The sequence below is a fragment of the Mirounga leonina genome, unplaced genomic scaffold (assembly GCF_011800145.1).
Source record: "Mirounga leonina isolate KUSES-001 unplaced genomic scaffold, KU_Mleo_1.0 Mir_151, whole genome shotgun sequence".
Lineage (NCBI taxonomy): Eukaryota > Metazoa > Chordata > Mammalia > Carnivora > Phocidae > Mirounga > Mirounga leonina.
Window position 1 is genome coordinate 28,374,621 of NW_023270377.1, and position 14,094 is coordinate 28,388,714.

The window sequence follows — 14,094 nt, forward strand, 5'->3', positions numbered from 1 at the left end:
TGTCGGTATTGTTACTTAAAAAAAAAAAAATCAAGGTTTGGATGTATTTTTAAAGTCTTTGAACTGAGAAGCTCAGAAATTGGTTCGTCCTGCCTCTGACTTTGTCTAGGTCTGGACCAGTCACCACCACCCTCGGTGTCAGTTTCCTAAGCCTCTAAAGTAAGGAGTTTGTGTTAGCCAGAACTCTTTTGGACATAAGTAAAAGAAATCCAATTCAAACTGGCTTCATTTTTAGAAAGGGAGGACTTCATTGATTTAGGTAACTAAAAAAGGTAAACTAACTTCAAGCATAGCTTTAAATTATGTCACCAGGACAGTACACCTCTCTCTGAATTAGCTCTAATTTTTATTGTGTTGGCTTCATCCTCATGCATGTTCTCCCTCTGTGATGACAAAATTGCTCTTCACATCTTCAGTTTTATTTCCTAAAAACTTAAAGCCCAGCAAAAAAGAGTTTGTCCTTCACTGTAATTCCAGGAAAAGTCCCAGAATTGAGTTTCATTGGATTTAATTGACTTCAGTTACATCCCTAAGCCACTCAATTTGGGAATGGGAATGCAGTGTTTCAACTGGTCAGACCTAGGTAAAATGCCCTCCTCTGGGGCCAGAAGTGGAGTTGGTACAAAGCCTGAGAGTGAGGGTGAGGGAAGAATGATTTCTAAAGGAAAGCCAAGAATCAGCTATAGAATAAAGGGGAAATGGAGTTTGGAAGCCCCCAAACAACAGATGTCCACTGTAGGATGAAATACATTCCCTCTAAGGCTCCTTCTAACCCCTAAAATTACCTCTTGAAACCTTTCTTTTATTAGATAAGGACATTGTTACCAGGAAAGGTCCAGGGATTTGCCCAAGTCTCACAGCTAGTTAATGACAGAAACTGAACTCTGGTCTCTTAACTTGCAATCATGTGTTCCACATCTTCTCAAGGGTTTTAACTCCAGGATCACAATGGACTGAACACCACATGGTTTACAAAGTATGAACCCTACCGCTTTAGGAGAATATCATAATGAAGGTCATTCCCTGTATTGCTTCTGAAGATGCCATTAGGAACTGCTGATAACTTAAGGCAGGTGCAGCAGAAAACCTCTGCATTGCCTAATTTGATTGGTTGACCCTAGTCTGAACATGCTACACCATGGCACCTGTTTCTAGTCCAGCTGAACATGCTTTGCGTTCTCATTTTTAATGTCTAAGAAGAACACGCTCATGGTTACCATAGCAACTGTCTGGAGGCTACTTCTGTGTGGAGATGAGGATGCCAACAACAATACTGCTTCTTTTTCTTGATCTAGACTAGCCCTGCGGGCAGACCAAGGCATGGGTGATTTTCTTTCTTAAGCTTCTCAGATGATAATGTACGGCTAGTGTTAGGAGTTCCGATATAGCCCTTTAAATTCTTATTAAAACGGGTTTAGCTGAGAGTTCGAATAGTTCACTCAATCTCATACCTCCTGTTTCACTTCAGAACTTCCCATCAGTGCATACCTGGTGACTTACTTACAACTGCATTTTTTTTTTCTCTTCTCGAAGGAAAGGATCTTGTCCACTCTGGCACATTATGTGATTTCTGGCTTTCCAAGGTGCAAACTCATGAATATTCTTAATTAGAACTGTGGTTTCTCCATCTCTTTCAAATTGGGCTATGTTGGAACTTAATTGCAGCAAGGGACTAGGAACATCTGGCAGGTCTAACAGCCATGATCTATGGTTCTGAATATACCATATGAATTACCAGCAGAGTGGTGCGTCACTGAGATTGCTGATATGCTGTGAAGATGTGGAGGAAGAAGAAAGCAAAGCAGATAATGACCTCTCAATTAAGTTTTCCAAAAGGCTCAGATGATTAACTGGCTACAGGCAAAGTTTACTCCTCAATTGAAAACATAAGCAACAACATAAAACAGGCACACCTGCCATGCCAATAACTTAGGGACAGTGAAAAGAAACATCTCATTTTTTTAAATTAGCAGGCTGTCCAATGTTTGGCAGCTCTTTTCCAAATGATTTTATTTTCCTTCCTTCATTAGTGTGAAGCTTGAAATAAGTTCTATTCAATTTCATATTATGGACTTGATTTATGTCAAAACATTGTACTGGTTATGACCTAGGCAGTGATAGACATATTCAAGGGAATGTGGCATGATATCTAAAATGTGGTCCTTGAAAATTGAGTAGCAAATATTTAGTAGAGAAATTCTGCCTTGTTTTTGAGAACTTAATGGAATAAATTTAAATTTTAGATTGAAAATCATGTGGAGCATCTTGGTAAATAATCATGGAGAATGTAGTCAGTAAATATTTATGGAGCATATAATATTTGCAAACTCTTTAGACACTATAAGGGATATAAAGATGAATCTTTCTTGGGATATTTACAATCCACAACAGGAGATGAGAGAAACAATTGCTACAATGCTAGTAGGCCACATGTGATAAAGTATGATAGTATTTTGAAGCAGGTAGACTTTGAACTTGGCAGGGAGAGCAACAGTCAGGCAGAAGGACTAATAGAAGCAAAAATTCATAAGGGACATTAGGGGACAGAGGGGGTGGGAGATGAGACTCACTGGGTGTCTCATGGTGTGAGAAGCAAGTTACAGATTCTTTTTTACCCACATGATCACTTTTAATTCTTGAAACAACCCTATGAGTTTATTCCCAGGTAATTTCCAGATAAATAGACTGGAATTATGAAATGCTAAGTAATTTTCCCCTGATCACTCAGGCAGTAACTGGTAGTGCTGGAATGTAATATTTACATTCATGAGAAAATGATTAGCTCAGTTTGACTAAACCGAAAGAGGGAAAGGAGCCTGGAATGTAGTCAACCAAAGCAAGATCACACAGGGCTGGAAAGTCAAACTGACGAGTTCAAAGTCAACTCCACAGGTAATGTGACTCATTCGCAGTCTAACCTAAAACTCAGCCAGCTTGCCTGCGCCTGGAGAGCTTTGACAGGAGCCTGATGCCCCAACCTGTGAAGGTTCAAAGCCCTCCTACATTTGCCACAATTTTTTATGTTTTTATATTTTTTCCTCTCAATTCCCAACAGCTCCATGCTCCTGTGTCACGCCCATCTATGTGGATGTGATGCCTGGCTTCACCCTCAGTGTCCCCCAAATCCACAACTTCCAAATATTTTATAAGCTTGGTAACTTTCTAAAGATGAGTGGGAGTCATGCAGCAAGACACATCAAGGAGAGAGCTATCTTCCGCCATCACCTGGGCCCATTCCTTCTACTTCCCATTCTCTGCTTTTTTTGTTTTTCTACTCCTTTTCCTCATGATTCAGGCAAGGCTCTACTCTCATTCATCTCTTTCAGGACAGTTCCACTCATGCCCTTGAAAGGGTCCTTGGTGCTTCATCTTTTCCCCCAATACCTTGTAAGCTATTTCTTCTAAACAAATGCAGAGTTCTCTGTGGAAGGAGTTCTAACAGATAGATGGACGAGATCCTGGAGAGCCCGGAAGCAGGGAGATACGTGCTGAAGGCCATTGTCCAAGTGCAGCATGAGCCCATACTGACTTTACCCAGATGTTGCCAGTGAGGGTGGAAGACTAAAGGGTAAACATGAGACATGAGGAAGGAGAAACTTTTCTATTTTGCACATTCACTTGCACCATGAAAACTACCTAAGTTCTTAATGAGGTTTATGGTATTTTTTTTTCTTTCTCATCAAATGCTTTAGTTCTATCTAAGTTTTGGACATAAGGCAGTATTCTCTCCAGTTATAAAATAGAATATCAGCAGGTGGTCTCAGAAAAGAATTTTCCTAACATGCTGTACACTTTGTCAGAAAAATTTTTTCATGCTGTTAGATTTTTTTTAAATCATGATTTACTTTCCAGATATTTAAACCTTTATTTCCATTTAGTTTGCTTTGAAACGCAGCAGATTAGCTAGAGCACAAGATTGTCTAGGATCAGCTGAGTGGTCGACAACACTGACACGGTAAGAGAGCGGGGAATGCGAGTCATTTGTCTTCTCTGCAAGCACACACAAATGACCCTTTCCTGCCATATGTTCCAGAGAATTCTTTTATTTCCCTTCAGGTATTTGACCCCCTATTGAACAGAGGCATTGATCAAAGTTGAAGCTGTAGAGTGACTGATGGAATAGCTTCAGTTCTCAGTAAGTCAAATGTTAAAAAGGAATCAAAAGTAAAATTCTCAATGTTTAATTACTGTTCCTGAGTCTGGCTTATGTGAACGCGAGGATGTTGCTTAACAATCTTGGGCTTCTGGTTTCTTTTTCTCTTTTATTTTTTTAAATATACACAGCCAAGAAATTCTACAACGAGAGAGAAATTTTTTTGACTTGTACTGACCTTAGAGATGGAAGTCCTTAAGTAAAAGATGGTAATTTGAACTAAGGCTCCTTGTGCCTATTTCCAAAGAATTATGACTTGGAAGGTTCATGTGAGGTGAAGGAGAACAAGAAGAAATAGACGTCTAGTTGGGATGCTGTGCCAAACATCTGGAGGAGAGAATGAGAGCATTATGGGAAAACAGATGGAGGGAAGCTTGGCCAGATAAAATTAAAGGAAACACCACTCAACATCTGATTAGCTAAGAGAATTCTATTTAAAAGGAAAATATCTATGAAACCTGTACTTTAAATTGTCTCTTGACATAAAAACACTTTTAAAAATTAGAGTTCTTATCAGGACTTGAGGTTTACTTTGAAGGTTTTCATTTACTAATTACTCTGTGCATTGTCTTCTTTTGTTTTTTTAATTAGAAACAAGACCCTAACTGATAACCAAAAGGCTTATAGATAAAGGCCTACACTAAAAATTATTTCTCTTCTATTTTAATTAACCTACTGAAATTCCATTTGAACAATCAGGGTCTAAATTAAGCATTTGTGGGTGTGAGTTAAATATTTGTGTTTGTCAGGAGAAGCTGATAATGCCTCTTTGGGAATTGGCTTTACCTCTGCAAGAAAGAGCCTCCTGTCATCTATGAACATTTCATCCATTAGCTATGTTGAGCACAGGGCTGCAGTTCATGAGCTTTGTGAGAGGTCCATGAAAATGTTTAAGATCTGATCTTAAAAATTAATTAGATCCAAAATAAAACACTAAACTAAAATGGAAGTAATTACATCAAGAATATATAATATCAAAAGTGAAATTACAAAGATGGTTTCGCATTCTTATGACAGAATACCGTATCGTATGTAATGTGACAAATGAGACATGAGTCCTCTAAAATCAAGATGCCCAGGTCTTAACAGAGGCCCTGTGATAGCCCTCCTGGTGGGGAGAAGCATCCTTCTGGGAGAGCACACACACACCCTTCTGGTAAACATTTCTTTTGTAGCCCAAAGGAAAAGATTATCCTTTTCTTTAATATCCAGAGAGGAAATGGTTTGAGTCCCTAATCCAGGAACTGGAAGATGTACAGCCTGCTCCTCCAGTCTCCATGGTATTCCCCTGGAGTCTGTTGCTACCCTACTTACCTCTTGCCCAGACTTCCTGCCTCTTCTGACTTCTTGATCCTTGCTTACTTTCCCTTCTCCTGTGACTCCTCTCCTCTTTCCATGCTACGTGCAGCCACCTTTCTCCTCATTCCTTCCAACACACACCACCAACAAAAAGCCTTGGTGCACAACAGAATTTTTTGAATGCTTGGGAATAATGAAGAGGGACCAGCACATCATGGAATAATAAACAATTCAACATTGAATACAAGAGAATAGTGTTCTTACGGTTCTTCATCCATCTCCCAGGGGGAAATTTCTTAACCAGTCCTTTCTTGCCTTGGGCCCTGGCCTGACACCATATTGCCGGGTCCACAGTCCCTACCAAGATTCCCATTTTCCAACTTTCCTTTTCTACCGGCTTCCAGTACCCCCTGCCTACCAGATAAAAAGTGAGCATTCCTATTACAGACCATCTAGCTCATGGATTTCCTTTTGCATACCTGATGATACCCATTACTGCATTTTCCTAGCAAAGACAGATTTTGCCCTTAGTTAAATTCTGCCACATCCTTGAAATGTGGAAGCTGCTAAATAATTTTCTCTCTCTCTCTTTTTGGATAGTAATCTTTACCTTTCTATACAACTTCTAAAGAAGAACCACGTGCTCAAAATAACAAATGGCATATGTTTCAGTAAGCCTTCTTTTCCCTGAATAGTTTGGTTTTGTTTTTTTTGGTTTTTTGCTAAGGTTTTGAAAAAGAATCGTTGGAGATTTGAGTCCTTTGTTGATTAACAGAGTACAAAGAGCCATGAAACCCAGCTTTTGCTTCCATGGATCAACATATTTCAATTCAAAATACTGATTGAGTCCAGAGTAAGGAATTTAGGAATGAATTATGCAGTAGAAACAACCATCATTAGAAGAGTTAAATAGGAAGAGACAAACATAGGAACAATAAGCCAACAAAGGCCCCCAGGAGAAGGTAATGTGTGAGTTAGGCCTTGAAGAAGAAGTAGGATCATATCCCAGGAATGCTAGAGAACCGTTTTCTTTGGTTTCATTTGACTCTGGACATTGTGACTGAACATGTGCCCTAAAGAAGTACATTTTATCTTGATGGTATAGTTTAAAGGATAAAACCATCATGATGAGTTTATTCCACAAAGAATGAAGAAAACATTCGCGTATTTTCACCAAGTTTGCAAGGCTATCAGTGGACTCAAGACACTTTTTGATCCTGACCTGGGCTCAGCACACTCTTTGTCCCCGTTTAGCCAGTGATGATCATTTCAACCCACTAAGGACAAGCACGGTGCTAGGAGGCAGGAACAGACATGAGGAAACAAACACAGTAAGACATGGCCTCTCTGATTGCTGAGTGAGGGCTAACATTGCTGCAGCTAGAGAACCACAAAACAATGTCGTAAATGGTATAATAGAAATGGTCAGGGACATCCGTGGGTACAGAGGGTGACCAGCTCTCTCCAGGGATGTTGGGGTGGGTTCCAAGAGGAGGTAGCATCTGAGCTCATTCTCTAAGGTTGAGAGGAGATCACCGGGCAGCGAGAAGGAAGAGAGCATTGCAGGGCAAGGAGCAGAGGGTGCAAAGGTGGAGAACACAGTGAGTGGCCCAGAGCTGAGGCTGCACGGAAGGGGAGCTGAAGAAGCTGTACCATGTGCTTCAGATGCTCATGATCCAAACAGGTTCCAAGGGATCCTGTGGATGCCACGGAGAGGACAGGGAATGGCCAAGGTCAAGGGGGCAAAAGAGGTGGGGACATAGAGTGAGCAGGGACTCTGCCTGCACCCAACCCCACTTCCACGGAGCAGAGCTTGCTTCAGTGTTTTATATGTCGGGATTCCAGATTATGTTGCCTTTGGGAAGAAAGGAAAAGTAAGGCTCAAAAAAATAGATGACAATGAAAAGCAGGAAAATGACCATTATAGATTTGTAATTTAGAAAGAAAACTGTAGCCTCACTTATAAAGTAGATTAGAAGACACGGAGACCAATAAGGGGTTTATTGCAATGGTTTAGGCAAGAGAGGATGAAGCCTCGAACAAGGGTATGACATGGTTTAGAAGCCATATGTAATGACTACAAGATTTTCAAGTGTACTTCAGGGCATTTTGTAAGGTCGGAAATGTTCTAGAGATCTAAGATCATTCTGGGGAAAGAGGGAGAAATGAATAATACATTAAACGACTTACTCATTTCACTTAGACCTGCGCCCTTACCATAGCAGGAGGATATGGCCTTACTGTCAACTGCTTAAATGGGTCCGTTTAGGACTGTCTTCATGACTGTCTTCCTTATGGGTGGAACCCAGCTTACAGCTGGTGGGGGGTGCGGAGCACCAAAAAGGTGTCAAACACAGACTGGGAATCCTGAAAAGGTTTAGTCACTTCTCTGCCTCAGCCTCAAATAAAGTTTTCCATGCAGAACCAGAGGATAATGTACCTAGTCTATTTAAGGCATCCTCACATTCACAGGAGTGGGACCTTCCTTTTCTCCACTTGCCCATAGCCTCTCCCACACTTGTGCTCCCTTGGCCTTGTTAATGCCTTCTCCCCTCCCCTTCCAATCCCCAAGGTCCCCCTCCGCTGTGCCTTACCAGCATCCTCCCTCCTCACAGACTGTTAAAGACTCCAGAACCCAAGGATGGAGAAAGAAAAGGATGAGAGACCATCATCGTGGCTGAGCCCCAGGTTAGAAATGTAAGGTATAATTAGACACTAAGTGAACTACAAAGATTAAATTCTGCCAACCAGTCTCCTTGTAGCTTATAAAGTTAAGAGTGCTTCCAAAATTCTGTTGCATTTCAATGTGGATAGATACTGATATAGATAGATGTAGATGTAGATGATATACAGATGTATAGATGTCAGTGTAGGTATAGGTATAGAAACTATGCTTATACACATACGTACACATATAGTTCCTCTATTTCCTTAACTTCAAGAGAAACCTCCCAAGGAGAACAGAGGGGGTACACCTTTCCTGCCACATTTATAAATATTGTTTCTAACTTAAATAAGATATTTACATAATTAGATGCTAAAATATTAGATTTTCTTTCCCAAAGTCATGTGCAGATTAGCAAGCAAAACCTAAATAGAGCAAAAGAAACCAAGACCTAGAGCAACCACTATAGGACATTCTTGGAGGGGCGGGGAGCATTTTTTGACCTTCAGAGCATCCTCACTGGTGGATTTTTCAGCTGCTGTGTCTTCCTCACTGGACGGAGGCTAAGTCTGACTGACAGGGAAGAAAGGAAGCCCAGAGGTAGTGGTTGGCAAAGAGGGACATTTTGGTAATTCAAGAGATCTTTCTTCATTAAAGCCTCCAGTCTCCATTTCTTTTTCAACAAATTCTAGTCCCTCCTTCAAACCCTTTCACATTCCCTGTAAATCTTCCCACTTTCATGCTGATCCTCAATGAGTTACTGCTCTCTGAACCGCCATTATGGTGAAGTGGGTTAAGATCCAAGGGCCTTGGGATCAGTCCAGTTTGTGTTTGAATTCTCAGTCTGGTATACGTTTATTGAATGAACACTGATAAGTTATTTAACCTCTCTGATTCTCAAGGTCATCATACCTAATCTTCACAGACCATTGACCCACATAGGCACTGTTTTAAGCACTATACTTACATTATCTCATTTAATATCAACTCAATAAGGTAAGTTCCATGATTACCCTTATTTTATATTTGAGAAGATGGAAACAAAGAGAGGAACATCAGTGCTCAGAAGGTCACATGGCTGGTAGCAGAGGCTGGACATATCAACTAAATCTCTGGGAAGGAGTGTTCTCTCTCTGCAGCAGGAAAAGGAGTGTTCTCTCTCTGCACCTGGAACCAGAGCCTTGCAATCCGATTCCAGAGTCTGACACCAACCACTGCACCCTACTTCCTCCCCTCTCCTCTGTACTGAGGTTGGGGCTTGTAGGTAGAATTTAAGAGATAAGTATGTGAAGTCCTTAGCATGGTGCCTGGCACATAGCAAAACTCCATAAATAAAAACTACTGTTATTATGAGTGTCTATTGAGATTTGATTACTACCCACTTAACAGCTAGATGTTCCTTGTATTATTACCTCTGTATCCATCCCATTTTCCTACCATCTTGCAGTGTCCCTGAGAGAAGAAGCCAGGTCTCCTATCTAATTCCCCTTAGAGCAGCACTGGGAACCTGTGTGCCAGTGTACATGGATTAGAGACAATTCTAGATTGATGCAGTGTCTGTTGCTGTGGGCTTGATCCAAAGGAATCAGCATTGTGGCAGAGTATGTGTTTATGCACATTCTTGTCTTATGTCTTCATAACATGCACTGGCTTGAAAACAAATGTGAGTCACTGACCCTGCCATAAACCAGAGATTGCAAGAAATAGAGAAAGAAAGAAAGAAAGAAAGAAAGAAAGAAAGAAAGAAAGAAAGAAAGAAAGAAAGAAAGAAAGAAAGAAAGAAAGAAAGAAAGAAAGAAAGAAAGAAAGAAAGAAAGGAAGAAAGGAAGAAAGAAAAGGGAGGGAATGAGAAAGTGTGGGAATGGAAGGAGAGAGGGACAAAGGAGAGAGAGAGATTCTATTTCTTTTTTGAGCATCTTTAAGCATCCTTAAGACAAGCTCTGACATTCCTCTATTTGCCCCGAACCCCATCTTCCAAGGGTGATTGCAGTTTGTATTCACCACCATTCAGGGAAAACTTCCATCCCTTTTAAATGTCGGGCAAAATCAAGAATGTGGCAGTCGTAAAGCTCCCATTCTGCTCTAGCAGAATCAGTATTGCCACCTCAGGAATCGGGGACGTAAGTCCTCTGCAAACTTGTCAAGGAGGTTCTATTTTTGGCCCCCAGTCTGTTTCGGCAGTGATGAGGAAAAGCAGGCCAGAAAAACACGAAAAATAGTTGAGGGCATCTGTAATACCCATGAAAGGGACATGGAAGGAACTTGCATGTGTCAGATGGAGGAGAAAATTTGAAACAAAAGGAAAATCTGGAGGCAGATAATTTAACATTCATTTATGCATTCATTCAACAAATATTTGCTGAGCGCCTACTTGGTGCAAAGCACTGCACAGGGTGATCTTATGGAGGATATAAATATTAAACAGGCTCAGCTCCTGCCTTTATCTTACAATCCAAGTAGGAGAGATAAGACATGCACATATTTATTATTTAGTGGTGTCGTGTAAACGTTTGAGGTGGGAATCTGTGGGCTAAAAGGCTATATTAGTCATTCTACCCAGAGTGGAGATGCTAATCAGCCTGGCCCACAGCATCGTCAGCCAGCACGTAGCATTGGCCTTCTGGCCTTTCCGTAACCGACAGCACGCGGGTCCTGTGCTGCCGATCCAGACTCTGAGGAAATGCAGCTGAGTCCTCTCTCTTTCCGAGGTAGCAATGGCTACATGAATTACACAGAAAATCCTGTTTTCAGTGGCAGACGATTTCAACAGTCTAACATGAGTGGATTCAGAATTTAAGGAGGCAGTGGTCTATGATGGCTTAGGAAGCACAGCCAGAGAATTCTTCTCACCCCTGCCTGTTGGTTCCTCGACAATGAAGCTCTATGAATCTCCGTCTCCTCCTTTGTAAAATGGTAGTTGAAAGGATACTCTGAAGTAATGTGCTCTGGAATAGAGTACTCAAAAAACAGACATTGGTAATAAATAGAACGCTAAAAAAAAAAAACAAAAAACCCACAGACATTAAAGTTGTCTGGGTCACTGTGTTCAAAGAGTCCTGTACTACTTACTACACTAGGTGCTAGTCCTGCAGCCTATTCTTGATTCTTCCTTTTGTCTCGTGTGATACGAGGTTAAACATTTCATTGTTGTCTTATTCTTTGAAATTGCTGTGGTGAAATATACATAACATGGAATTTACCATTTTAGCCCTTTGTACGTGCACAGGTCAGCTGCATCACGTACGTTCGTGTTGTTAGACAACCATCACCACCATCCATCTCCAGAACTTTTTCATCTTCCTAAACTGAAACTCCATGCCCATCAAACATTAACTCCCATTTTCCCCTTCTTCTCAGCCCCTGGCAACCACTCCTCTATTTTCTGTCTCTATGAATGTGACTACTCTAGGTACCTCATGTAAACGGAAGTATACAACTTTAGTACTGTGTCTGGCTGACTTCACTTAGCATACTGTCTTCAAGGTTCATCCATGTGGTAGCATTATGGGAATTTGCTAAAGGGCTGAATAATATTCCATTAAGTGTATGTATCACATTTTGTTTATCCATTCCTCCACTGATGGACATTTGGGTCATTTCCACCTTTTGGCTTTGGTGAATAATGGTGCTCTGATCATCAGGGTATAAATACCTGTTTAATCCTTTCATTTTTTAAAACAATATCTTAAAAATATTAATGCTGTATTTTTTAAAACACCTCTCATCCCTCTAAGTGACAATATAAAGATTGATGAAGTAGTTTCTCTTTAAACTGTTCTGTGATCATAGTGGGCATATCAGGAAAGTCATTTTATTTGAGTCCTGTAGACAGTGTCCTTCAATAAATCTCTATAACCATAAAGCAAGCACTCTTACAGCCACCATGAGTTTTGTCAATACAGATTGGCTACATTTAAAAACCAATTACTAAATGGAAAAAATGGAAAATATTCTCTTGTTGAACTTTAAAAAAGTATTAAATTTTTCCTACAAATAAATAAGTTGTAAACAAATAGGGATAGGCTAATAATGGCCCATATGCCAAAATCCAGGCCACTGCTTAGTTTTTATTGTCTGCAAACTAAGGATGGGTTTCACACTTTTTTAATGGTTGAAAAAAATCCTAAAAAGAATACCTTGTGACATATTAAAATTAAACAAAATTCCAATTCCAGTGTCCATAAGTAACATTTTATTGGGACACGGCCACACTCACTTAACCATATATTATCTATAGCTCCTCTCAAGCTACAATGGCAGAGTTGAGAGGTTGCGGTAGAGATTATGTAACTCTCAAATTCTAAACAGTTGTGCTCTATCCCTTTATAGAAAAAAATTTGTCAACCTCTAATATAAATCATTGATCTAATCAATCCCTCTTTTACAGTTAAAGAAACCCAGTCCCAGGTAAGTGTTATGTCAGACCAGAGATTTTAAAGCTTAGAATAGCTAAAAGGAATCCACTGCCCCAACCCCCACCCCGAGTCCCAAACTATGTCTCAGTGTATTCCTAGGTTACAACACAGTGGCTTACCTTCAGCTGTAGATCATAGATGAAAACATCATGGTTTCACATTAATAATGCAAGAAGGTCTGCTTCTGTTCTTTATTTCCTCTGCAGAATGATTGGTTGTTAACTTCTTTGGGAGGGTCACATCGGTTCATATCTTTATACGCTGACCTTTGTCTTTAATTTCTTAAGCACTATTTCATATAATGTTGAAACTTCCCAGTTGCTTTTGTGATGAAGCCTAAATGACTTAATAGGTCATAAGGCTCTTCTTGACCTGGCCTCAACTTACCTTCCCAGTCTTATTTCCCCATCTTTGTCTTTCCCCCTTCTCTCCTTGTCCTCTATGCTCACAGGACTTCTACAAACTCTCAGTACCCTCTGCAGACCTATCTCACCTCTGAGTCTTTGTTCACTATCCCTTACCAGGGAAACGTTAATCTCCTCACTCACCCAGCAAGGTCCTCGTCATCCTCCAAGATCCAGCCCAAATGCCTCTCCCTGTGAGGGGCCTCCCCAATTCCTACCACAGGCAGAAGCAATAACTCTCTTTCCCTGTGGATTGTGGCCAAAATCATTTCAGGGATGCTGTATCAAACATCTGATTTTATTATGAGAAAAGACAAGAAGTTATTTCTATAGACTAGCAGACAATACGACATCAAAGGGGAAGGTACACAGACATTTCCCAAGCTTTTAATTCACAAAGATGTGAATCAATGACATTTGCTCATCAAAATTCACAGAAGCTTGTACTGTCATCATGTGTTCTCATAGCAGTTTTTGCCACAATGTGTAGATATCGTAACTACGGTTTCTGAGTCATAGTGCTTTACACTAATATGTACAAGGCGTTATGTTTTGAGAATGAAATGTTTTCTCGTGTTTATTCTGAAAGAGCACTCCGAAAACTAGAATAATGAACTCAGTGCCTCACTTTGATTGTTTCCTAACCAAAAATAAAATCTGGACTGAACTGAGTTTTACATTTGAGTTTCCTTCACTCAACTTGGACTGAAAAGACCCCAGTGTCGACACACTGCAATTCAGTTCATAAAACCTTCCTGAAGACGAGATGGTATACAAGGGAGTTTATTGTTTGGTGTGAGTTACAAATTTAGATCTTGATGTTTTATAATAAATTAGGTTACAATAGAGACTTGAAGGAAAGCATAAATAGCATGTCGAATAAGCCACTTGGATCATTTCTGCCATCATTTCATTACCGCCTGTTGATTTTCCTTTTCTTCCCTAGTGCATGCGGACCAGGGGGACAATAGAATTTCCACTCGGGTAAACTTTGGAGCAGCCACCCATATTTCAGCCCTCCTGAAATCTTCTCTAAAGATAAGTGTATAGGTAGAAACTGCCTTCCTATCAGAAAACCAGGATCCAAGCCTTTATTCCCATCATTTACATATTTTGATCAAGTCAATCTCTCCTTGCACTATTTCCTTATCAGTAAAA

The 14,094-nt window shown here is 40.3% G+C and overlaps 1 protein-coding gene across 1 annotated transcript in view; it reads right to left on the reverse strand.

The window, feature by feature from the left end:
• LOC118012103 (dol-P-Man:Man(7)GlcNAc(2)-PP-Dol alpha-1,6-mannosyltransferase-like) overlaps positions 1-12,675 on the reverse strand; it is a 57,284-nt gene extending 44,609 nt beyond the window's left edge. Inside the window, 1 exon segment of the mRNA XM_035007289.1 lies at positions 12,652-12,675. The gene's annotated coding sequence lies outside the window, so the exon portion shown is untranslated.
• Positions 12,676-14,094: the final 1,419 nt, after the last annotated feature.